Source organism: Callospermophilus lateralis, unplaced genomic scaffold (genome assembly GCF_048772815.1).
Source record: "Callospermophilus lateralis isolate mCalLat2 unplaced genomic scaffold, mCalLat2.hap1 Scaffold_66, whole genome shotgun sequence".
In the NCBI taxonomy this organism is placed as follows: domain Eukaryota; kingdom Metazoa; phylum Chordata; class Mammalia; order Rodentia; family Sciuridae; genus Callospermophilus; species Callospermophilus lateralis.
Window position 1 is genome coordinate 3,972,003 of NW_027514882.1, and position 17,381 is coordinate 3,989,383.

Here is a 17,381-nt window from a genome sequence, read left to right on the forward strand (position 1 = left end):
AAGCTACACAAAGCAGCCCAGCAGGACTGACAAGGCCCAGGAGCCAGCACAAGTGTACATCTGGCACATCTCTCCTCTCCTTGTTGAGCTGTCCCTGTTGGTGAGAATTTTTTAGCACACAAAGCATGTCCCTAAAGATAGTAGGAAATGGGAAGAGATTCCTCAGCTCCTCCCTGTTTCTGTTTCCTTTCAGGACTCCAAGATCTCATCTGATGACCTATGCTATTTGAATGATCACTCTTAGATCCTGAGTAATCATTAATTAATATCATTTTTGTGACTGTTCATTTAAGCCATACCCCCTTTAGGACATTCAGCTGACTTCTGTTAAATGGGTCCCTCATTCTAGTTTACCCTCATTCTCCCGCTTTCAATATTTTAGCCTAATCAGGCATTGTGCATTGGAGAAATAAGAGAATATTTTTAGTGAATTAAAGAAATAGATAGTAAGAGAGTAAAAGAGAAGAGTCCAGTCTATGCTTATATATTCTTGAATCACTCATTGTCTACATTGTCCCCATTTACTCCATATTTTACAGGGGAATATAGATCATACTAAACATGCTGACACAAAAATCAAATACAGCATCTTACTTTGAGTTACACAGAATGAGTATTTTCTTTAGGTCGCCACAGTGATATCTTTTCAAAGGTTTTCTCCTTGGAGAATTCAGGCATCAATTTAATCTGCATATGTGTAACTAAAAGTGTTTAATCATTAACAAAATTAGTTTTGTCTTTTGTAAGAAATTCCGTAGCTATAATATACAATTTAATTTAGCCGAATGAAGAACCTATAGAAAATGGTTAGAGATGCAAGAGAGTAGACATAAAACCTTCCATTTGTCACATGACTAACAACTCAGTGCAATAGTTATAATGAGGGTTGCTCCTGCCTCAAATTATTATGAAAACGTTCCACAGCCACTTAACTAGCATGAAAAATTGTAGAAATTCATACACTGATTGGCATAGTCAACTGAATACCTACCAGTGAGATAGCTGAACTCCTTAAAAATATTCTGTACTCTTTATGGGAGGGAGCCAAATAATTTATGAGCTTTGGGGAGGAAACCTTCCCTGCAGATGTGTTTTATGCTTCCCAAATGGCTTCTTTGCCTTCCTTTCATAAGTGGTTTGGTTCAGTAAGTAATTTTCTATACATGTAGTGTGCCTAGCACTGTGTTAGGCACTACTTTATTAAGCAAAAGAAGTAAAACTATATGAACATAATAATGACCTACATACAGGGTATTTGTCAATAAAGCAAAAAAGTTAATAAATCCCAAACACCTAGACTAGCACCTGCTGCAGGAAACCAGATGCTGTTATTTGCCAAGGTCATGTATCCCTCTGTAGGACAGGAACTATGGGCTCACGACTATGTACCCAATAACCTACACTGTGCCTTATGCAGACTTAGTACTCAAAAAGTATATTATAAATGAGTGATGAATGAATGGATGAATTAATATGGTGAAAAATCTTTTTTCTTTCTACAATACATAGATATTTTAACTTGCTTATTTATCCAGTTATTTAAATATTTGTTCTAATAAGGAAGTGATCTCAGAAAAGACACTACCATGATCAAAGATGGTAAGCATTTTTCAAAGAAGCATCTAAGCATAAAGTAGCCTGTTTTAAGTGTTAAATGAACCTATTTATCAAATACGTCTAGCAGAAGCTGTTAAATAGAAATATGCCAAAACCAAAATTGTTTTTGCAAAAAATTCAGATACATGTATGTATCTCGATGCATAATTTTAAAAAATGTGCTCTTGTACTCAACAAGTATTTATTAAGAGCAGACTTTGTGCCAGGCACTACTGCATGCCCTGAAACTAACAGACAATAAGCCCCTCCCCTGGCATTGTATTCTAGGGAGGGTGAAAGACAAGAAAAGCACACATTTTCACACACACTCATTTTCAGGATACATTTTGCAGCTCTTTTGAACCTTATGAACCACTCAGGATGCAGACCTGCTCCAAATCAATCATTCTATAGGATTTAGAGTAAGATCTTTCTATAACAGAAGTACAAAATGGGTAACTGCTCTCAAAAATATTTTAGACTAATAATGTTTGTCCTCTATTTTTGGTGTAAGTTAATTATAAACCTTTGTTCTGGACTCCCCCTTGAACTTGAATGGTCTCAAAGTTTACACTGTGAGAATCCTCAGCCCTCCTGTACTATTCACCCATTCTCACGTGATCACATCTCTTTCCTCAACCCCCACACATCATTGACTTTTAGACAATACATAAGGTATCAATAATAGCTGTAGAGTTTCCATATGAACCCAAACTAAAATTGTATTATTTTGGAAAGCTGAAATACAGATCATAGTAACAATTCTTTTCTGGAGGTTTTCCTAAGCTTCATCTCGGAATCATCAGAAAACCTTAAACATGGTGCACCTGGCTCCACTCGCCGCTCCACTTTTCTCCTCTCACCAAAATCTTTATATGACTATGAATAAATGTGCTTGAAGCTGCTCCTGGAGGACTAAGGATCTTCTCTGTACATAATGTCTCCTCCACTTTTTCAATAGAACTGTTACTTAATATGCTCTGTTAAAAGTGTCCAAAATGTCCATTATACAAAGACTCTTTTTAGAAATTTCAGGGTTTAAAAAACATCTTTTTTGAATATCTAATATGCTACTTCCTTCAGTTAACAATGTGACCTGAACAAACTCACAGAATTTCTTATTTCAGTTTTTTTTTCTTCCTCAGTGTTTATAGGTTTCCAGAGCTTTACTTTTCTGAAATATTTACTTTCCGTTTTATTTCCTCTATTAAATTGTCATCAGATTTTTAATAATTTTATTTTATGACAAGCAGTTTAATGAAATCTATTCTTTTAGTGAGCTATAAAAAGTCCTTTTTGAAAAGAGAGAGTATACCAAATAATGATTCTGAGCAATGGCTACCAGACCTTAAAACAAGTGGAAAGTCCCAAGAGATTTTTAAGAGTCTCAAATAACCTTATTGTAGATGTCACAGCCAAGGACCTTGGACCAGATCTTGTGCTTGAATTGGTTCATTTAGCTGACCCAATAATTTTAAAAGAAAAATTAGTTATCAACATTTGGAAGTTAAGAGATTTCAAATACTAACCAGAATTTTTGTCTTTTCTTAAAGGATAGAAATGGCTTACAGAAATTAAGTGCTCTCTGTACCAGACCCTGGTCTAATAGTTAATCTTCTAGAAAACTTCTAAATTACCCCATCCTCATCATCTGAACTTCACAAATGAGGAAACTGAGGCATGGAGAGGTTCCATAACATACTCCACAGCTAGCAAATAGTGAAGTTGGGACCCGAACTCCCACCACTAGGCTTAGATATTTCCATGCAGGCCATGCTGTTATCTGAAAAGTACAAGTCAAGGGCCTGGACCCACAAGCCCACCACCAACAATGGACCCACTTTCCAATGCAGCATCAGTAGTTAAAATTGAAAACTGGGTGCCTCCTTAGACAGGCACCTGGTATTTGTAGGCATTTCAGTTTATGACCCTTGCCTTCATTCTAAGTTTAGAGCATATTATCTTGAGATAGGAGCTGCATCTCATAATGTGCTTTATGCATTCTGTAGGTTTAGTCTTTTCTTGAAGTTAATTAACATTGATGAGTCCCACAGGTCTTGATAGCTTCCTGAGAAGTTCTCAACACTGATAATAAAATACCAACCCTTGCCATGCTCTTGGTTCTTGCCGTCAATCCAAGAACAGGTTAAGTAGTCACCCTGTGCTAACAGTGGGTTCAGTAACAATGAGAACTGGAATACATTTCACTGTTGTGCAGCTCATAAAAGCAGTTTTGCCTAAATTATTCCCCAAAGGATTTCACACTTAATTGTTTAGCATTTTCAGGTAATAAGGACATGAATGACCACATTTGCATATCTAGATTGCTTATTTGCCCTGGGTTCAGTAATCATTGCTTGAGAGAGATTTGTGTACCACCTGTTCTCAGTCACTTATCTTTTCTCTCTGTTAAAGTTGCTGGGATAGAAAAAAAGTAATACTAATCTCCTTCATTTGAGGTGGAGAGACTTTTAATAAAATGGGACTTTCTCTGCACTTCAGAGAATAAGCAGAAACCTTTGATGGATTTTCTATCTGAGGAATTTCCAGGGAGGAAAGGATATGATTTAGTCAGCTAGTCAGCTAAGCTCATTAATTCAGGTAACTTGTTTCTAAAAAAGGAAATTTTTCTCTGAGAAGCCGCTATGGCAGACTTTGTTTTTCCTTTTCCCCCCATATCACAACTTCTGAGACAAATATGCTATTTCTAATTTGTTGAATTAGCTATACATTATCATTTGATAAAAAGGAATGCTTCTTAACTTATCATTAAAAAGAAGTTGATGAGGATTTCTTTTCTCAAAACAATATTTTTAAGTGTAAATATTTATAAATGCTCTTTGGTTTTGTCTTTGATATTCTACCAGGAAAGCCCATGTGTATAATGTAGGACATTAGACTGTGGAATAGAAAAGTCATTTTCAGGTTTCACTTCTTTGAGAGATTTTTCTCCTCTATCATCCTCATTCTTTAGGCTGCTTTGTTCAGTAGATTATTTATAATAATAACAACAACAACAACAATAATTAATCAGAATGTATTTATTATACTATTATAAATATACTATATTTAATATTAGTATTGCTCTAACCTTTAGTTCTCCAAGATTGCTGTGATGATAGGGAGAAAATGCAGAGTTTTAAAAGACTTTTTTAAAGACAGTGGTAGGTGTACTGAATATCTCAAGAGGTCCTATGAGCTGATATCATAATTCATGTCAGGTATGAAAGATAAGTTAGGATTTTCTTTTTAGTGACCCAAAGAAGAGTTCAGAGCTTTAAGAGAAAGATATTAGTAAATCAGAAATTGTTGAAAAAATAAAAGCCTTAGACTTGAAATTGTAATTGAGTCAGACTCCGTTATCTTAAAACTATTCTAATAGGAACTGTTTTCCAAGCAAGGTTCTGGAACTTTGTGCTTCTAAAGTAATTTGCACAGGAATGAATTTGAACATTCTCATGTTGTTTAGCCCCACGAGTTAAAGAAAAACATTTTAAGATCATGGACTCTGAACTGTGACGACCTGTGTTCAAATACCAACCCTTGCCATGCTCTTGGTTCTTGCCGTCAATCCAAGAACAGGTTAAGTAGTCACCCTGTGCTAACAGTGGGTTCAGTAACAAAGGATCAAATCATGTGACGAATGCAAAGCTTCAAGAACATTTCTGCACATAGTGGGGGCTTTTAAATGTTTATTATTATTATCATTATTCAGCATCCTTTGTATCCCCTTTCATGCTTTTGATGGTTTAGAAGCTATTGTTCTTTTCCAGTCTATGAGGCGGAACAACCAAGCTCTGTCAACTTAGATTGCAGAACATAGACAAAGACTCCCCCTTAGCAGAACTGAAAGCTCCTGCATCTCTGTGTGCAAAGTAGAAAGCACTTTCTTGAAATCATATCCATCATAGACCTTTGATTAAAAACATGATCTGGAAGTTGCATAATTGATTTTCCACATGTTCCATTCCTGAGAATTAAGTCAAGGTCAAAACTTCTGCAAGGAAGGATGGTATATACAATCTTTATGTGGCCATCATGTGTTTCTCTAACTTGGAAGGTTCTATCTCACATTGCAAAAGGGAATGGATTTTGGGGAAACAAGCAGTCTCTCTTAATGTTGAGTACTTTTTAATTCTCTTCTTAAAATATTTTCATGAGGTATAATATTAAGGTCTCTTCAGAAAATCAGAAAAATATCATTTCCCTGTTTTAAAATTCTAGTAACTCCATTTTTCAATGATTTCATAATTATTGTGAAAGTGATTTTATAGTCATAATCTGCTGGCTTTGTTTATATAGCCACAAGGGTTGCCTGTGTCAACTATGTTTGTTTAGTTCCACAGGTTAATAGTCTTCTCTGACAAAGAATTTAAAATCAGAATGGCAGTGAAGTAGTTTTATTTCATTACCTATTGCTGTCAATTTCTTGATCCTTGGCAGTAGAGCAATCGTGTCCATGTTCTTGTTCCCAACATAATATTTAAAGCACAAGGAATGGGGAATTTAAGCAAATGTACAATTATCATCTCAATTGTTTTGGACACTCTTTTCACAGAGTCATGCTTTGCTTTGGTGTTTGTCTTTGTAGGTGATCCTCTCTTTCTACATTTTTTTTTTTGTGTGTGTATGTGTGTGTATCTTTTTAGGTCTGAACTTAACAAAGAACTCTCCCTGCAGCTCTATGAAATTCTTAAATCCCACTACATCTCTGTTAGAGCCATGTTTGATTTTAGCATCTGGCATAGTACAAAATGACTTGTTTTGAGATGTATTATGGATGATTTAATGTTTCCAGGAAGCTTTAATTAAACAATAAATGATTATCCTAATTTCAGTTTAATTTTATTCATTTAGTCTATAATCTTAATTGGATATGACAAAATTTTTTTAAAAACATGCTTGTGTAAATACAAGAATTGTATAGTTACTTAGAAAGTTTTTTATAATAAAAGAACACAAGTTCATAGGAGAAAAATTAGAAAATACAGAAAACCGAAAAGGGAAAGGAGGCCATCTCTATTGCCACCAAACAAAAAAAAAAATAGCATTTTTAAATGTTAGCAGAGTTTCTTCAAACATTTTATCTCCTTTCTTTTTTTCCCCAACCCTCTTTCTACAAAACTGAGTATTGGGGGGTGTATGTGTGTGTGTGTGTGTGTGTGTGTGTGTGTGTGTATGTATTTGAAATTATTTTATAAACCCAACTCTATGTATATCTGTATACACACACACACACATATGCACACACACACACACACACAACACACACACACACCTAGAATTTAACACATGAACAAATTTCACAAACATAATTTACTGTCTTCAATTAATATTCCATTTAATTGAATATGCCTTACTGTGGATTACCCCTATTCTTGGATATTTAGATTTAAAAAAACATTTTTTCCTATTAAAAATAACTATGCAATAAATACTTGCTATACTTCAGATATAGAATGCCTTTTAAAGACCCATGTCCCCACATTTCCTCCCCAGTCTATGGTCATGAGACCTTTAAGAGGAGGAATCAAATTGGAGGAAGTTATGTCATTGGGGGTATGCCCAAGGGATATTAGAACCCCAGCCCCTTCTTCTTTTCTTTGTTTCCCAGTCACCATAAGGTAAGCAGATTTTTCCACTACTTCTTTTTTTTTAAATATATATAGTATTATGTCCTTTTGAAAATTTCTTTTATCTGTCTCAGAGACTGGAACTATCCTTAAACAACGACAAAAAAAACCTCAATTAAAAAATGGGCAAAAGACTTGAATAGACATTTTTCCAAAGAATAAATACAAATGGACAATAAGCACATGAAGTGATAATCCACACGAGTAATCCTTAGGAAAACATAAATCCAAACCATGAGGAGATACCAATTCATAATTATTAAAATGGCTACTGTTGGAACAAATACAAAAACAGAAAATATAAGTGTTTGTGAGGGTGTGAAATAATGGATCCCAAGTGTATTGCTGATGGAAAATAAAATAGTTCCGATGCTGGGGAAAAAAGTATGGCAGTTTCTAAAGAGTTAAACATGGTATTCCCACATGATTCAATAATTTTACTTCTGGATTTATACCCAAAACAAGTGAAAGAAGAGTCTCAAATATGTTTATAGCAGCATTATTTACCATAGCCAAAGGTGGCGGCAACCCATGTCCAGTGATGGATGATTGAATAAATAAAATATGGTACATAATATACAGCATGGATGAAATTTGGAGATATATATTAAATAAAATAATCCAATCAATCACAAAAAAACATATATTATTCCACTTCTATGAAGTTTCTAGAGTTGTCAATTTCATGAATCAGAAAGTAGAATGGTAAATCCCAGGAACATAGGAGGGAAGAAGAGGTCAGAAGTTAGCAATTAAGTATCACAGACATTCATTTACAGAAAATGAAATATTTCTGGAGATGGATGGTAATGACTACAATGTGGATGTAGTCAGTTAGTGCCCCAGAACTGAATGGTTATAACAGTCAATTTTATGTTATATGAATTTTATTGTAACGATAAACTAGAAACTTGGTTTGGTTTATCATAGTTGTTTACATGGTCTATTAGGCGGCCTTGGTGGCAGGTCTTCAATCTTTTTATGTTATATATAAATACTAAAATACTAAAATATCATGAATGCTCCAAATATATCCACTGATGGGTCAAATAATGGTACAGCAGCAATAATTACACCTGATCAAACTTTTACATTTTTAGTACCCAAACAATCTGCTCAAAAGGTAGAGATTAATGCAGTATTACAAGCTTTTGTGATGTTTAAAGATTCTATATTTAATTTATTTTTGGATAGTCACTATATAGTTAATGCTGTAGTATCCCTCGAAGATGCTGGTAGGATTTCCACTTCCTCTACTGTTTTCTCTTTGTTTTCCACTATACAAAGTCTAATCTGGGACAGAAAAGATCCATTCTTTATAGGACATATCAAGGCACATACAAGATTGCCTGGGGTCCTTAGTTTGAGCAATAATTTATCAGATAAAACTACACATGACATACATATTTTCTCTCCAGTAGAAGAAGGTACGAATTTTCATAAAAGATTCCATGTTAATGCTAATACTTTACAAAAGCATTTTAAAATAACTAAGGAACAAGCCAGACATATAATAAAACAATGTCAAAATTGTGTGACCTTTTTACCACAAGTTAATCTTGGAGTCAAGCCTAGAGGACTGATACCTAACCATATTTGGCAGATGGACGTCACACACTTGCCAGAAATTGGAAAATTAAAATATTTTCATGTTACAGTTGATACCTCTTTCAGATTTTGATGGGCTCCCTTCATGCCAGAGAAAAAGCTAAAGATGTTATAGCTCATTGCTTACAAAATTTTGCCACTGTGGATGTTCCAAAACAGTTAAAAACCGACAATGGTTCTGGTTATACTTCTACCTCTTATAAACAATTTTGCTCATCATTTGGTATTACTCATATAACGGGAATCCCATACAATCCACAGAGACAAGGCATAGTTGAAAGAGCTCATCAAACTATGAAAATGTACTTATTAAAGCAAAAAGAGGGAATTGGAAGGGGATATATATATCCCCCAAAAATAAACTTAAAAAAATGCTTTTTACTCTAAACTTTTAAAATTTGGATTCATCAGGACTTAGTGCTGCGGAAAGGCATATGTATCCAAAAAATGTACAGAAGCCTAAAGTACTTTGGAAAGATATTCTAACAGGACAATGGAAAGGTCCTGACCCAGTGATTGTCTGGAGTCAGGGCTCTGTTTGTGTGTTTCCACAGGGAGAACAGCAGTCGATTTGGATTGCAGAGAGATTAACTAAAACAATTTCTACAGATCGAAGAGAAGATGATTTGACTCAAATCCATAACAGCTGATATCCAGAACTCCAGCTTGGCCATTCTTACATCTGCGACAGTGATTAACCAGGATGCTTTTTTCATTATCTATTTTATTATTGCATTTTTCCACATCATAAGGTTCTATTTTTATTTTTGAGCTCATACAAACCTAGGTTAATGTTTTTCTGATCAGTTTTATTTTTTGAGTGTGGAGTTTTTAAACATTGCAATGGAGATTTCACCTAGGTAAAGCTACAAGGCCTTTATTATTGTCTTATGTGTTGTACTCTTGTGTTTTGTGTTGTATGTCTGTGTGTGCGTATGTCCATATTTCATATAGGAGGAGCGCTCATGAAAAAATGGATCCGAATTATTTAATTTTTATTCACGTGATTTAAATGGCTTAATTTAAATTAGGTAAACAGCTGTTAAGGATTGTTTTTAAAGGTGGTTAACAGATCTGTTTGTTTACTTTCACCTTTCCTTTTCATTATATTTAATAATTCTTTTCAGGATAATGACTCTTTAACATCATTGCCAGAATTCCTATCTTCATCCCAGTGCCAGTGAAGACAAAGTTAAAACCAAACTACAGCTTTTATGATAGCTATCACTGATGCTATCATAGAACATATAAACTGATGCCTCAATGAATATAACTCAACAAGTAATGCTCAGTCAAGGAGTCAACTTACTTTGGGAGGAAACGGACTTTGGGAGGAGATGGACATATTGATAGATTCCTCCACTTTGCACTGCTTGCAGAACTTGCCTGGGCTATGTAACTATCGTTTGGTGCAGTGAATTGTGGTAATGCTGGCATATCTTTGCTGATGGTGTCACCAGTGATGCAACTTTTATTTCCTTGCCAGCGCATCCCATGTTAATTGTGGTATTGCTGACATATCTTTGCTGATGGTGTCACCAGTGATGCAATTTTTCCAAAGGAGCCGTCAATTGGCTTGGTGTCGTGGCATTTCTGTATCCTCCTCCCTTCTGCTAGTGATGGTCTAAAATTTGGGGGCCAATGGCTACATGGTGGACTGGTAGTCAGTGACGGGTATGATCCAATTGCAGTTGTATCAACCTAAGACAGGAGGCTGATGCCTAAAGTTCAGTTTTCCAATGACGGGCAAGAACCATATGTTGAATTGGACAACCTACCAGACACGCTCCTTAAGCCACATTAACCTCACTCACCCACTGGCACCAAGGCCAAATTTGGGGGCCAACAGAGGTGAGGCAAAGAACCTCACCCCCCCACTGGTGCATAGACCTATCCACAAGTATGGCTGTATGCTGGACCGGTAGTCAGTGACGGGTATGATGCAGTTGCAGTGGTATCAACCTAAGACAGGAGGCTGATGCCTAAAGGTCAGTTTTTCGATGACGGGTAAGACCTATATGTTGAATTGGACAACCTACCAGGCATGGTCCTTAAGCCACATTACTTGTTGTTTAATTAATCAGAAGTGGGGAGATGCTGGGAGCCATTAGCCAAGTAGGTATGGCAATTTCCTTGCCAGCGTACCCCATGTTGCTTAGTGGAAGGACTCCTGTAGGGTGACCTTGCTCAAGGTCCAGGGTGGATCCGTGTTTAGGGCGTTCCCGGTTTAGGACAATCTGGGTTTAGGACAATCTGGGTTTAGGGCGTTCCTGGTTTAGGAAGGTTATTCCTGCTGGAAATAGGGTGTATTCTGCTGCCTGAGTTCCCCTTGAGTTTTCATGGGATTCAGACAGTATTTTTGGGAGGCAGTGGAGGTGTGGATTTGGGCAGAGAACGTGGATTTCCCCAGAACGTGTTTGTAGATGGCCAGCATGATATTGGGAATAAATAATTGCTGTTTGAATCTACAAAGCTGTGAGTGGCTCGTGATTTGTGCCCAGCCAGACTGCGGCAAACCAGGAGCTGGGTTTTGCCAAGTGATCCCAGTGCCCAAAAACCCTTTATAGTCTTTCCTGGACCCCACTGCTATCTGAGCACACTGAAAGCCTTTATGCTCTTGCTTTGTTGCTGTTCAGATTCTTAGTCTTCAGAGAAAGGGTCTGGTTGGCTGGGTATAGGTATTGGCTGTGAGTACTAATTCTTCACATTAAACTAGGTATTGAAGGATGAATTGAAGTATGCTAAAGGACATAGGGAAGAACATTACAGGTAAGAACACCATTTGTGTCCTAACAATGAAATTTGTGTCTTCTCAGAATCACACAACCACACTATGCCAGGTGCTTTTCTAATCATGTCATTCAATGTCCACAAAACTTTCAAAAATAGTGGCATATTTTGGGCATCTGTTTGCATTGTTCTACAAAAATGCTAAAGGCTCCTATAAAGAATTCAAAATAAGAATTCAAAATATAGTATACCACAGAATACTGCAAAATGGGCAAAAGGGTGGGAATCTTGCCAAAACCCAGTGCCCCAAACACCAGAATTAACATTAGGTAGTATCATTTCTCAGGCCTTTTTAGTCACATAGATTGGAGGGTGAATAAAAAAGCAAGGGTGGATAGAAATAATGAAAAAATAATTGATTAAAATGGGGTTAAATGTGGGCTGGGTTTGTGGCTCACTGGGAGAGTGCTTGCCCAGTGCACACAAGGTGCTGGGTTATATCATCAACACCACATAAAAATAAATCATAAAATAATGGTGAAAATTATAAAAACGTTATTAAATATGAAAATAAACCATTTTCACTTGAATTTAAGAAAAAAAAAGAAAATCAGTAAAAGAGAAGTAATTGCTACCATGACATATTTATTTTGTGACCAAAGTGCTTGTTTGATATAAGAATACGCTAATATTGTGATTAACAATGTGTCTCAAAAGTTAAAAAATAACATTAAATAAATCTGAGAAGGAGGCTCAGTGCTATGTGCCCCTAGGTTCAAATCCTTGTACAAAAAAAAAAAAAAAAAAAAGAAATAAAGAAAAAGAAAAAAGAAAGAAATAGAAAAAAATGTGGTTCCTTTTTCTTATGTTACATATTGCAATTTTAGCATTCATTTTTACCTATTGTGAAGGCTGTGAAAAGTCAGTCTCTCACACATATGTTCATGCCCACACCTGACATTTTGCTGTAAGGCTATTGTTTTATGTCAAGGTCTATACTTTACCTGCCACCTCACTTTAATTGGAATTTTTTTTTTCAAATCCTAGGTTTCTCTGGAGGCAGTTTTCATCTTCAATCCTTGGACCCTGGCTTCTTCCTTCTATGTTCATTTATATTCAAGTCTTTTTTGGAGAAGACCCACTTCAAAATTGAGAACAGTAAGGCTTGCTTAAAATCACTTTCCCAATGGTCCATCAGTGCAGGAACTGATATTGGGACCAGTGTTAGCCTGTTGTGGAACAGTTTTCAGGAGAGTCATGGGAGCCCTAAGATTTTGGACTTGAGTGTTAGCATCAAAAGAAAAGATACTAACTCTCTGAGAACATTCTGTCCCAAGTGAGAGATCCTGGAGATGACTCAGGCCTAACTCTGCCCCAAGGGCTCAGATTTGGTAAAGTCGAGGTTTTGTGTTGTACTTTCTTTTCATCCCAGAGACCTGAATAATAATTGGTGACAAAGATGGCTGGTTCTCTTGTCTTACATTATTCCTGTACCTGAGGACAATGAACAGAAAGTAAAATAAGGGAGAAAAATAAATTCATCTGTCTTTCGACTACTAGAAAAATATACCCATCAAATACTGAAAAAGATTTCCTTTTACTTGAAAATCAAAAAAGCCCAGTGGTTGGTATTTTGGGTTGCTATGGTTATCCAGCTATGCCATCATGCCCCAGAACCCTTTCTGGTTTTCATTCTGCAAACCATTCAATACAGCAATCAGGGGAAAGGAAAGAAGAAAAAACAAAGATCTAAGAGGCCCAGTGGCTTCCACTGATATCTCACTGGCCAGCACAGAATCATAGAGACCCCTACCTGCAAAGAATATTGGGGAATACGTTTGTTTTTCACTTTTAGTTTGGGTTTGGTTCTGTTTTTGTTTGTGGGGACTGAATCTAAGATTCCTTAAGCACTCAACAACCATCCCCAACCCTTTTTGTAGTTTAGAGAGAGTGTCTCTAAGATTTTTAGGGCCTCACTACATTGCTGAAGCTGTCCTTAGACTTGGGAGCCCCCTGCCTCAGCCTCTATAGTCACTGGGATTATAGGCATGTGCCACCAGGCCTGCCTGGCTTTTTTTTTTACATGCTGAAGTTGGATCCTGTGGGAGGCCATCCTTACACGTGATTTGAGTTACCTCCCTGGCTGGGTGAAAGGCACTTAAAAACAGCCTGTGTTAAAAAGCCTTCCCTATGCTTTCCCAGGTCCGAGGGCTTGTCCCTGTGGAGGTATGCCTGGCCACTGACCTGAGGACCCAATTCCCGGCCATGACCTTGGGATGCCACCCACCCTTATCCTTCATTGGATGAAATTTTCCCTTGAATTTTTTGTTCCCCAATAAAAGCTCACTCCCTGGCATGCTTTCCCTCTCTTGCTAGTCTCTTTTATAAACCTCGCCACCACATTAGGTGGCTGAAGGTGAGAGCTAGAAGAAGCTATCTTGGAGCTGTGTTAAAGTAATGAGAGCCTGTTTCTTTAATTTAAAACTCACTAGCAATTTCTTATGCACCAAATCTTCTTTCATGACGCTTGCGCTGGTCGCGTGGCAGAGGAACCCAGAGCCAGGCACATGTGAAACACTCGTTTTACTACTGAACTGTACTTTCAGCACTAAACCTGTCATTTTGAATTATTAGAAATCCATTTTATAAAATATAAGGTCCCAGTAGAATGAATTAGAGATACCTGCACCTGGACATTAACAACCAGTTGTGCTTGGGTGACTTAGTGAAGGCCCAGTGCATAGTCACACGGTGGCATGAAAGGATTGGCATCAAGTGAGGAATGGGTCCTCATGGGCTGTTAAAGGAGAAGTGCTGGATAGTTGGCCAGGCCGAGATATTGTTTTTTCATATGTGTTAGGATGGGTATCCCAGGTGCAGAAGGTACACAGGGTGAGCGCATTTGGGTGGTTACCCACTGAGATATACCACCCGTTTTTTACATATTTTTTTCTTTGTTGACAGACCTTTATTTTGTTTATTTATATGTGGTTTTGAGAATCAAACACAGTGCCTCACACATGCCATGCAATTCAATTGTGCTACCACTGAACCACAGGCCCAGCCTCATCCATCGCTCCTCTTATTTATTTATTTATTTGATTTGGCCCTTCTGGGATTGAATTCTTGGATATTCCACCACTGAGCAACAGCACCAGCCTCATTTTGTATTTTATTTAGAGTCTCACTAATTTTATTAGTTCACACCATTGTTGAGGCTGAGTATGAAATCATGATGCTTCTGCCTCAGTCTCCTGAGCCACTGGGATTACAGGTGTGTGCCACTGTGTCTGGATCCCTTTTTCTTTCTTGTTTGTTGTTGTTGTTGTTGTTGTTGTTGTTATTTTGATACAGGGTTAAATTGTTTCTCAGGACCTCAACAAGTTAATGAGGCTGGCTTTGAACTCTTAATAATCCTGAGAATGATAGGACTGTACCACTGAGCCAACTCTAATACAATTTTTAAAGTTATTTATTCCATGGTAATAAGGATCTATTTAAACTTACAATACAAAAACATACATAAAATATATTCACTTATTATAAATAAATTTAGAAGAATTAGCATATGCCATTTTTATAAAAATAGATGTCACAAAACTTACTCCCATTGACCAATTGTGACCCATAAAATCTTGAAACATATAGATATTTGATTTATATATTTTTATTCTTTTTCCAGGTTTATTATTGTAGACAAGTTCAAAACACTGAATGAGTGAATGCAGAGAATTATGCCAATTTCCCAAATTATTAATTGAGGATAATATTTTATTTTTTTTAGTAATGACATTTATTTTCCCACAAATATTACATGTGGCATCTATGTGTTGAAGCTAAAAAGTTGATGATACAGAAACTGAAAACAGAAATGCTTCCCAGATTTATGATAAGAATGAGAAAGAGACTGATTGTGTGTAAGGAGTGCCAAAAACAGTTAAGACCAGAAAGTAACTCTTAGGTTTTAAAACACAATAAGGTGATTGCATTCTATAATATGTTCTTAAATCAAAATAGCCAGAAATATGCAGGTTTCAAAGAATAATAATTTTAATGAGATGAAAATTACCCTGATCTAATAATTACACACTATATACACATGTCCATTTACAATAATGGCTCTCATATCCAAGTACAAATAATAGATTCCAGTTAAAAATTAAAATAAACAGAAATCAACTCTTTGATATTTTAACCAATATATACATCACCTCAGATTTTAAAATGGTATCCTATTTTCATAAATGTTTCACTATTTTGGGTTCTCTTACTGTCATGTCTTTTATATCTAAAAGGTCTAAAGAGTCATGGAATGATTTAGCCTCATCCACGTGGTTTTCTGATAACTGCTATTTTTTTCAAACCTTGTTTACACTTTATTATATTATTTTATTTTTTATGTGGTGTTGAGGATTGAACACAGTTTCTCACATGTGCTAGGCAAGCACTCTACCACTGAGCCACAATCTTAGCCCTGATGACTGGTATTTTTTAATATGTGGCTTGAAACAATTTAAAATACATACCTACTATATCAGACACTTGACTTAAAACACAACATGCCTTGTATAGAAAATATTCCATCAGATTAACATCAAATTTTCTGTATCAATTTTATGTGTGGTTTCTTTACTGAAGAAATACAGTGCTTCCATCAAGCAGATGAATATTGGGATTTTATGGAATTTCATCATTTAGGCTTGGGCCAAATTCTTGTTGTTTAATCAAAAACCTTACAATGGAATGACTTTGAGTTTATCTGAACTGTAACTTTAATTACCACCTTTATTCCAGATGACTTAGGAGAAGAAAATAGTGATATATTTCTACTGATATTCAATAGCTGAACTTTGGTCACTTAAGATATTTTTTTCTGGTCATGATAATAACATATATGCAAGGTTGATAGCTACATTGGGGATTCAAAGACAGGCCTAAAATACAGCCAAAGAGCTTTCTACACATATTGCTAGAATATTTTAACATTATGAAAACAATTTGAAGGAACAGCATATGTAGCCATGATTAAAAGAAAAGATTTAAATCTATTAAATCACATATATGAGGAACTGCATATTTAAAATATAATGGCCATTATTAACCCACTTGAATCTAATGTATGAAATATGATATGTCAAGAGCTTTGTAATGTTTTGAACAACCAATTAAAAAAATAAAAAATATAACGGCCAGCATTTCTACTGAGGACTTTTCATATCAGAAATCCATTCATATTTGATACTTGTTCTTCTTTCATTCACAATAGCTCTATAATATATGTAATATGACTCCTTATATGTCATAAAAGATGATCAGATTTAGCATCAAGGTAACATTTTAACTCAATAAAAGATCATAAATATAAATTTTAAAAAATCATCTTAGAGGGCATGCTTTTCAGTGTCATATTAGATGATATATTAAAGGCATTAGTTTTGGTAATAAATGTTAAAAGACAGCACTAAAAAATACATCTATGTGCACACCTACTACATTAAGATGCATTTTTGAGAAGGTTGCAATTCTTTACTTTTGTGCAACACTTCCATTTCCATTCACTGAAAATTGTAGAGTTTTCAATATATTCCTACTGCTTAATCAAGAAGAGAAAGATGAAATCAAAGTAACACACTACCCCAGAAAACTTCAAGATGAGATTATGTCAAGAACTATTTTGATAACATATGGTAATTCTGAATCTATGTAAAGTGGGAGCACTGCTACCATTACATGATCCAGACATAATTTGGTAATAATATTGGAATTGCACCTGGAGGATATTAGAGGGACTTGATAACTGAAGTGAGAAAAATG